The sequence below is a fragment of the Mauremys reevesii genome, linkage group 9 (assembly GCF_016161935.1).
Source record: "Mauremys reevesii isolate NIE-2019 linkage group 9, ASM1616193v1, whole genome shotgun sequence".
NCBI classification, from domain to species: Eukaryota; Metazoa; Chordata; order Testudines; family Geoemydidae; genus Mauremys; species Mauremys reevesii.
Window position 1 is genome coordinate 57,815,447 of NC_052631.1, and position 9,734 is coordinate 57,825,180.

General features: G+C 50.8%; 1 protein-coding gene across 3 annotated transcripts in view; it reads right to left on the reverse strand.

Annotated features, from left to right (window-relative positions):
- The window catches only part of F8 (coagulation factor VIII), a 106,034-nt gene extending 98,820 nt beyond the window's left edge, over positions 1-7,214 (reverse strand). For 2 of the 3 annotated variants that reach the window (XM_039487469.1, XM_039487470.1), the window contains exons 1-2: positions 7,155-7,214; positions 81-1,876 (exon numbers count right to left, since the gene is read on the reverse strand). The gene's annotated coding sequence lies outside the window, so the exon portion shown is untranslated. The remainder of the gene's footprint in view (positions 1-80; positions 1,877-7,154) is intronic. The other variant, XM_039487471.1, reaches the window with a different exon arrangement.
- Between the last annotated feature and the right edge of the window lie 2,520 nt (positions 7,215-9,734).

The window sequence follows — 9,734 nt, forward strand, 5'->3', positions numbered from 1 at the left end:
AACTGTAAACCCTGTATATAATGGAAACCACTTCAAGCCATGAGGTGCTGTAGCACCCCCCGCATCCCTAGTTCCAGTACCTATGGCTGGGATGAGTCAGAGCCTGAGAAGAGCCAGAAGTAGGAGGTGTCTGAGACTCAGAGACAGGATGCAGCAAAGAAGAGCTGGCAGCAGTTGCTTGGGAGAGAGCAGTAGGAGACCCAATAGAGAGAGCTGAGTTCCCACAAGAGCTGGAATGGGAGTATTGGTGAGAACAGGCCACAGCTGGGGGAGCTGATGAGCGGCCCACAAGAAAAGGGGAAGATCCTTCTTGGTCAAGGGAAGCTGAGTCTGGAAGCAAGAAAGATGGCTGCTGAAGGGTGGATCCCTGAGCTGGGGTAGGACACACAGGCAAGGAAGTGTGGGGAGGGGAATGCTGTGGGGAGCCCTCTTGCAGGGGACCTGACTTGGGGGCTGTGTACTAAAGGAGTTGTGAGACTCGTTCCTCAGGCAGGGAAGCCTTGAGAGTGGGGCCCTGCATGAGGAGCAAAAGGACCTGGCAACACAATGCTGCTATTGACTCTTAGGCAGGTGACGTCAGGTGATCTCCCTGGAGAGGGGAACAGAAAAACCTGTTGTATCTTGTTATGTTTACAATGGGAATTGGAGAATGGTTTTACTACAAGGGTTTTTGGGAATCACTGCTCTGGTGTAGTTGAATAAATTAAGGCTGGAGGCAGGCTTTGTGTCAGACACTGAGAGATATGGTCCATTTGTAGGTGGAAGGAAGGGGAAACTGAGGCAGGCCCATTTGTTGTGCTGCAGCCTGACACTGGAGGGTGCCCCACGCAGGGCTAGCCTGCCACAGGGGGAATTTGTGTTCACCAAGGCACAACATGAAGAGCTTTAATCAGGACAGATCTCTGCTTTCTTCTCCCTCATAGAAAGACATTGCATTGTCCTCTAATGATCACCAGTACTACAGGCTCAGTTCTGACCAATGCAACACACAGGAGCCAGGCTGGGAATCTCTGACGAGCAGTGTGTGAGGGCGGGGGCTGAGCTCTCCTGTGCTGTCAGGGGCGGCTCTAGGCATTTTGCCGCCCCAAGCACAGCAGGCAGGCAACCTTCAGCGGCTTTCCTGCGGAGGGTCCGCTGGTCCCAGGCTTGGAGTGCTGGGGCCTGGAGCCGCCCCTGTGTGCTGTTCCTCTGAGGGCCACTGAGCTTGTCCTCCATGACAGGAGTGCAGGAGGGCTCTTTCTGGATTGGAGCCCAGTTGTGTGGTTCACTGGCTCACGCTTACATGCTCCATGTCCTGACAATGGAATCGAGGCACATAGGGCTCACTTACCACCCCAGGATAAATTAGAAAAGCCCTGAGAGATGCCTTTGTCCCTCAGGTCCTGTGTCAATCACAGCTTGGCTGGCCCTGGGAGCCAGAGAGAGCATTTATCCCCTGGTAGATGTGGGCATTATACCCAGTCTCACACACATTTATTTGTCAAGGTCCTGCTCGTGGGTACTGAGCCAATAGAAGTCACTGTATGGAGCTCCTCCCAGGAGCCGAGCCCTATGGTGGCACTCAGAGCACTGAGCCCCAGCTCCTTGAGTGGAGGTAGGGTGACTGGATGTCCTGATTTTATAGGGACAGTCCCAATTTTGGGGTCTTTTTCTTATATAGGCTCCTATTACCCCCCCACCCCCGTCCCAATTTTTCACATTTGCTGTCTGGTCACCCAAAATGGAGGGAACAGGAATCCAGCCCAGCCCTTGTCTCCCCACCAGACACCAAGAACCTGCCCTTTTCCCCCAATGGAAAATATTTTCTTCCTCTTTCCTTCTGTTTTCTGTTCCCCTTCATGTCACCCTTCGAATCTCCTTGGCACAGATGCAAATTCTAAAAGTGAAATACAGGGAATAAAAAACTGAAAGACAGAAAGGAAGAGGGAAATTTAGGGAGAGAGGGGAAGGAGGAAATTAACATGAGTCTCTGACCAGCAGTGGTGGATTAGCCTCTGGGCTGAGGGGGCCTGTGCCTAGGGGCCCCAGCCAACTGGGGAGCCCCGGAAAAACATCTGCCACCAGGCAGCAGAAGCGCGGAGCCCCAGCTGCCAGATGGGTGGTGCAGGGGAAGCCCCTGCATCCCAACCCCACTCCCTGTCAGAAACCATGGGATGGGAGAAGCCCCCCTCAGTGGCCCTGAACCCCATCCCTGGCAGGGGAAGCCCCCACGCCTGTCCCCACTCTCCGGCAGAAGCATCGGGCAGGTGGGGTGGAAGAAGCCCTAGCGCCTCCTCCCTGGTCCCCCACAGAAGTGCAGGGGGTGGGGTGGAGGGAAGCCCCAGCACCTGGACCACCGCTGCAGCCCTGGGACTGGAAGAGCTCTCACTCCACACTGCAACCCCGGGGCCATGGCACGGGGACAGAGCTTCTCTGGTCTTGGGACCGTGCGGGGCGAGGGAGGCAGAAAGGAGCAAAAGGGATTGGGAGGCTGCAGTGGGGGAGGACACTAGATGGAACAGGGGCCGCCCAGAGAAGGGGCAGAACGGGATGGGACCATTGGTGGGGCTGCAGGCAGAAGGGGCAGGGCTGCAGTTGGAAGGGGTGGGGAGGGGACCCTCCACTTATTCTGGCTCAGGGCCTGAGGAAACCTTAATCTGCCTCTGCTGACCAGACCTGAGAATTCACCTCTTGGGCTCTAGGAACAGGAATGCATCCAGCCTTGCAGCCCTTCAGAGAGGCAGAGCAGCATTATCCCCCTTTTACAGCTGGGGAAACCGAGGCACAGAGCGGGGAAGTGACTTGCCCAAGGCCACACAGTGATTAAACAGCAAAGCTGGCATCAAGCCAGGATTTCAGACTCCATGTGCTGCTGTGATTGTTGCCCAGGTCTGAGCGGCCTCTGGAACTGTTGAGTAGGGCTCAATCTTGCTTTACCATTTCCCCCATTCAGCTATCCCATCCTCTGCAATATACAGCAGTTTGATGTCATTTTGCTCCCTTCCCCCTTCCTTGAGTGCTCCCATCCTGACGTGCTCTGGGACAGATCCTTAGCTTAAGCAACTCGGCAGAGCCCCAGCTGTAATCAATGCAGCAATGTCAATTTACCCACAGCTGCTCTGACCCTCTGTGGTTTTGCATCACTGTTGACACTGTGGGAGTGAAGAAGCCACCTAAGGCATCTCCCGGGGGGGTGGGGAGACCCCTTCTCTTCCCAGCATAACTCCCTCTCAGTGCGAGTACATTGAGTCTGGCCACTTTAGGGGAAAACCTTCCAAGTGATGATACTATCCTGCTAGGGATGCAAAATTTTCTAGGGACTCTCCCCTTTAACAAGTGAAAAAACCCAGCCCTCTGGGGGACTGCCCACTCCTTCCTTTTCATTATCTAAGGGGATGGCTGACACAGCAGCTAGCTCACAACCTGGGTGGAAAACACTCTCCTCACAGCTCAAAGCAGCAAAATTAAAAACTATCAATTCCTCAAGTTCAAGTAAAAGCTGCAGTAGCTTTTCGCCTCGCGTCCCAGGGGTTTGTTTTCTTAAAAAACATGTTTTGCAGCAAACATCTGACTAGGGCAAAAGCATTTGGTGGGCATCCCCACACATCCTGTCAACTCTGCATGTGTCTTAGTGAGGCTGTATATTCTCCAGGGCAAGGGTTGTCTGTGTTATAGCTCTTGTAAAGCATTTTAAGCAACTAAGAATAATACCCAGCTGTCTGGCACTTTTCATTCATAGATCTCTCAGCACTTTACACAGGAGGGCAGAATCATTATTCCCATTTCACATATGGGGAAACTGAGGCACAGAGCAAGACAGTGACTTTGCCACTGGCCTGCTGGGTGATGCTGGATGAGCCAGAAATAGAATCAAATGGAAAAATCTGGGAAAAATATTTGGTTTTGGGTCAACTCAACATGAATTTTTTTTTGTTTTTCTCGACCACAATTTAAAAAAAAATTGTTCGAACCAAAATATTTTGCTCCTTTTTTCATTTAAGTTAGTTTCTTTGTCTGTTGTTTTTAAATAAATCCAGCAAAATTTCAAAACAGGTGATTATTTTGTAACAAACAGTCAAAACAGATCATTCTGACAATGTCTAAACAAAAGGTTTTGATTTTTTTTTTCTTTTTTTCCCCTGAGCTGAAACGCTTGGCTGAATTTGACTTGGATTTATGAATAGTTGCACTCACCCTGTAACTAATAGTTAATTTGCCAAAAAATGCAATCTGCAAAACTTTTCCCAGCCTGATCTCTGATTGGGGCCCTTCTGCACAAATAAATAACACAACAACAATAATAGCAACTAAAGGCTGAAGGGTGAAGCGGTCATCTTGTGGTTAAGGGAGAGACTGTGGAGTTGGGAGAACAGTGTGTTGTTCCTGCCTTCTCCACTGACTCAGTTTCTGGCCTTTGTCAAGTCACGTAACATCTCTGTGCCTCCGTTTCCCCATCTGTGACACGGAGGTGATCTTAATCCTTAGCTGCTATGCTTGTAAAACATTTTGAGATTCTTGGACTGAAGGTGCCTCACCAAGGGAAATATGGATTCCCTGAAAGCTGGGCAAAGCTGGTAGTTTTGCACAACTCTAGCCAAGATCCATTATGTGTATATCAGTACTTCCTGGGGAGCCCAACCAAGGACCATGGCTCTGTTGTGCTAGATGTTGGGCAGGCAAGTAACAGAAAAAAGGCTAGTATGGGAGGCTAGTTAGACCAGACTCATTCAACTGTGCTGGCTTGTGCTGGAGCTGAACCTCTGCCCCTGCACCGAGCTGAGTAGCAGGATGGGGTGGAATCAATGGGACTCCTCATGGGAGTAAGGAGACCAGGGATTTAGCCCTGAATTTGCAATCTGATTGGCAAATTTTATATGAGCTGGAAAGTTCTAGCAACTCACAGCCGCTTAAAGCAAGCCTCACTGTGAAGTACTAGACAGCAGAGTTCCTCCACTGTCTGAACAGGAATAGAGCTCCTGCTCCCTCACCTTTCTCCACTTCCATATAAATCAGGGTCCAAATACCAAATCTTGCAAAGCTAGTTCCTTTGTGCCCTTTCTTGTCATACTCTCTGCCCTTGCACTAAGTCGAGGTGCCTTGCCCACTTCTGCAATTCACTGGTTTAGTTCTCTTCTCGTAGGGCATCCAGAGGCCTTTGGATCTGGGCACCAATCAGTTAAGTCTCACTATAAGCTGGGTCTGAACTAAGCCCTGCTCCAGCCTCAATGTTTGGGGTGGTTGAAATCTGTGTCCGGATAGTGCACACACACTCATCACCACTAATTTCTGAGGGTGATTGATACTGAGGGGTCCTGCAGCAATGGAATTGCTCAGTGTTCCAAGTGAGCAGAAAGGTTTCCGGTGGGTCTGGAGTCTCCTGGACCCAGAACATCCAATTGGTCTGAGAGGAGGGAGGTTCCCCTCTTTTCTTCCCACCTCCAAGCCACTTTCAGGCTCGGCTTGCTGTGTTCAGCGACCAGCTCACCAGCAATGTCCCTTGGTGATCTCAAAGGGGGAATGAACTGGCCAGAGGTTCCATCCCCTTCATCTGATTTTTGCCCTCTTAATTAAACACATTTAAGGACAACATTGAAAAGCTGCCCAATGAAACTGTGCCTTTAACGAGGTGCCAGTGCTCCCAGCACAATGTTCTGGAAGCTTTGTCTGAGTCAGTGGCACTCACTGAGCACAGTCACATGCACCAATGTCAAAGAGGGCAACATTAACCCTAGCCACAGACCCCAGTACCCACGTATGCAGAGAAAACCCTGCTTGTTTCCCTGCAGAGTGTGTTCTCAGTTACACAGAGGGTTTGTAGGGTAAACATTATTCAGAAAAAAGTGAACTACGTCTAATCTCTTCTGTGTAAGTGACTCAGGGGCTGCCCTTTTGGAACAGTGAGAACTAGAGAGCAAGTGACCTACTGCACATGGGGCTGTGGCCTGGCAGGTGTTATGATTCCAAACCAGAATATATGGGATCATCAGTTATTTTGTGCACCTCTTCTTGGCTGCAGCATCTCCCATTAGCCACCTTTTAACCTCCCTGTGACTGCAGCAGGGGCAACCTAATTCTCAGTGGAAGCAGGGCTTCTAGGTGGGGGAGTTCTCATTTTCCTGTGGCAGATGCGCTGGAGGCTTTGGATGCCTTTGGCCAACTCTGTTGCTTGTTAGGGTTGCCAGGCATCCTGGCAGCTCCAGTCAGCACTGCTGACCGGGCCATTAAAAGTCGGGTCAGCAGTACAGCGGGAGCCCGGGGCTGAGGCAGGTTCCCTACCTGGCTCTGCATGGCTCCCGGAAGTGGCCAGCATGTCTGACTCCTAGGCGCAGGGGCCAGGGAGGCTCCGTGCACTGCCCCTGCCCCAAGTGCCCCTGCCCCAAGTGCCAGCTCCGCAGCTCTTATTGGCCAAGCCCCCTGGCTCCTCCGCCTATGAGCCGGACATGCCGGTCACTTTTGGAAGAGACCTGAGGTAAGCACCGCCTGGCCAGAGCCCACACCCCAAACCCCTTGCCCCAGCTTGGAACCCCCTCCCCCACCTAAACTCCCTCCCAGAACCCACACCCCAACCCCCTGCTCCAGCCCTGAGCCCCTCCTGCACCCCAAACCGCTCATCCCTGGCCCAAACCCTCCAGCCAGAGCCCCCCCTTCTCACACCCCAACCATCTGACTCCAGCCCAGAGCCCCTCCCACACCCTGAACCCCTCATTTCTGTCCCCACCCCAGAGCCTGCACCCCCAGCTGGAGCCTGGCATGCCTGCAGATGCTCCACCGGAGCCGCGAACCAGCGCACCTGCCGCAGACACTTCTGCCCCGGCCGCGGGACTGGGGAAGGGCGGGGCGCCGTAATTTATAGAGCCGCCCCTGCCCCCAGCCCAGAGAAAACTTGACTGAGGAATGGACTACTTAATTACCTTACCAGCTTGTGGATTGGGGGCTCTAAGGAGCTAATTGTCCCATCTGCTGGGAGTGGTAGTTAAAAAAAGCACAGGAAGCAAATCTAGAGGGAGAAGGCATGGCAGGAGGATGAGAGCTCTCCTGTTCCCTGGAGAAAAGGCTGATGACTGAAGAGTGTTGCAAATAGAAAGGCTGGATGGAACTGTGATGGTGGTGATAATAGTAATACATCACATAAAGGTGTTAACAAATGAGGAATTCAAGACTTTGTTGTTACCTACCAGCTCTGTGTTCTTGGGGAACCAGGGTGCAGAACCCAGCCTGTCTGACTCACGAAAGATCTTCCACCCTCAGCCTCTGCTTGAACCAAAACAGATCAGAAGACTTACAAAAAGCAATGAAAAGGCAGGGACACACCTAAACCCTTGGGACAAGGGTGACAGAATTAAGGAAACTCCATTAGCCTCATTTGCATCGGAGATGAGACAGGGAGGCATCCCCATTAACATACAGAATGGAGAACAGAGATTCCAAGGCAAGAACTGCATGGAACTCTGGGACCAGAAAGGCAGGGAAGCACTGCATGATGGGGATCTCTGCTGCAGATGTTAATGAATCCACGCCTGCACACACCCAGCTCAGTAGTTATCAGACCAATTCTAGTAATAAATCCTTTATTGGTATCCAAAACAGTGAAGCTGCCTAATTGCATTGTGAGTTCCCACCAAGGAACACCACCCAAAGCCAGGAATGATCAGCTCCTACTGTCTAGCCTGAACAAAACACCTTTGGTATACTCCCTTAAGCCATCAATTTATCCTTAAACAAATCTAGTGTTCTCCCTTAAACCATTGTTCTTTCCCTACAAAAACCTCTACCCACACTCAAGTAAGTGCTCTGATGCCTGGATCCAAAATCTGCATCAGTTCCACTGGGACTTCATCGTCTCCTGACTGATCGTGCTGTGGGTTCTGCCTGTCTCCAGCTACCACCTCAGCTACCACCACCACCACCTGGGACCCCCAATTGATTCAAGTTTCCCAGAGTGGTGAGAACCCAGTGCTCGCTCTCTCTCTCTAGCTATAGCCTTTTGACCCTGATTTGTGTGATCAGTTATAGTTTTCTAAACCTGACTTTTATAACCAAATTTAAGTTAGATTTAATATTATCACTGTTTTGCTTGTTTCCCTCCCTTTGTATGGTTATTACCTGGCAATAAATAATTTCATGGTTCAGCTGGTTGCTTCTCTCTCTCCCTCCCCCACCCCCCACCCCTGCCGTGGGTGGTTTTTTGGCTTCCCCATTCGGTCTGCAGCAACGCTCCTCGTACCTAAGCTTAAGATCCCTATAGCACCCAAAAATCCTGTGGGGTTCGCTCATCACGTGGGTTAGTACCAGAACCTGGGACATATAAGGGTAGAAGATTGAAAGTGCTGCTCGACCCAGCCTGCTCAGGCTTACTCTATTCCAGTGCAGTGTACATGGCATATGAGGGTGACAGCTTGGAGGTGATGTTTGACCCAGCCAACTGTATCCGAGGGTCTCTGAGGATGACAGCTTGAAAATGCTGCTCGACCTAATCTACCGAGTCCAGGGACATATAAGGGGTCAGCTTGTGAGTGCTGATTAACCCTGTCCTCTCAGATGCACTCTGTTAATGTATGTGTTCATCTGATTCTGGGGCTCGAAGAACCCAGCCCTGGGGAACCTAGGTCCTGCAGCATAGCTCCATTGGGCGGGAACTTGCAGATGGGAGAAATAGAGCTCCATATGAGAACATAAGTGATACAAGCAGTACATTGATTGAATTACAGAACCCCCTCCCCCGGAAGAGTAACCCTAATAAATGAGCGTATCCCAACATAACAGGCAAATCTGGTAACGGTATGGGATGGCAGGACAGGGACCATGAGGTGGCTGAGTTCAGGATCCTCACAAAAGGAAGAAAGGTGGGTAGCAAAATAGAGTAGCAAGATACCTTCCCTGGACTTCAGAAAAGCAAACTTTAGCTCCCTTAGGGAACTGAAAGGCAGGATCCCCTGGGAGGCTAATATGAGGGGGAAAGGAGTCCAGGAGAGCTGGCTGTATTTTAAATGATCAGCCTGGCTTAACAGCAGAGGTGAAAGAAAGCTGGCTGCCAACCAGACATGGAACCGTTGATCACTACCCGTTGAGCCCGACGATCTAGCCAGCTTTCTATCCACCTTATAGTCCATTCATCCAGCCCATACTTCTTTAATTTGCTGGCAAGAATACTGTGGGAGACCGTATCAAAAGCTTTGCTAAAGTTAAGGAATAACACATCCACTGCTTTCCCCTCATCCACAGACCCAGTTATCTCCTCATAGAAGGCAATTAGGTTAGTCAGGCATGACTTGCCCTTAGTGAATCCATGCTGACTGTTCCTGATCACTTTCCTCTCCTCTAAGTGCTTCAGAATTGATTCCTTGAGGACCTGCTCCATGATTTTTCCAGGGACTGAGGTGAGGCTGACTGGCCTGTAGTTCCCCGGATCCTCCTCCTTTCCTTTTTTAAAGATGGGCACTACATTAGCCTTTTTCCAGTCATCCGGGACCTCCCCCGTTCGCCATGAGTTTTCAAAGATAATGGTCAATGGCTCTGCAATCACATCCGCTAACTCCTTTAGCACCATTGGATGCAGTGCATCCGGCCCCATGGACTTGTGCTCGTCCAGTTTTTCTAAATAGTGCTGAACCACTTCTTTCTCCAAAGAGGGCTGGTCACCTTCTCCCCATACTGTGCTGCCCAGTGCAGCAGTCTGGGGGCTGACCTTGTTTGTGAAGACAGAGGCAAAAAAAGCATTGAGTACGTTAGCTTTTTCCACATCCTCTGTCACTAGG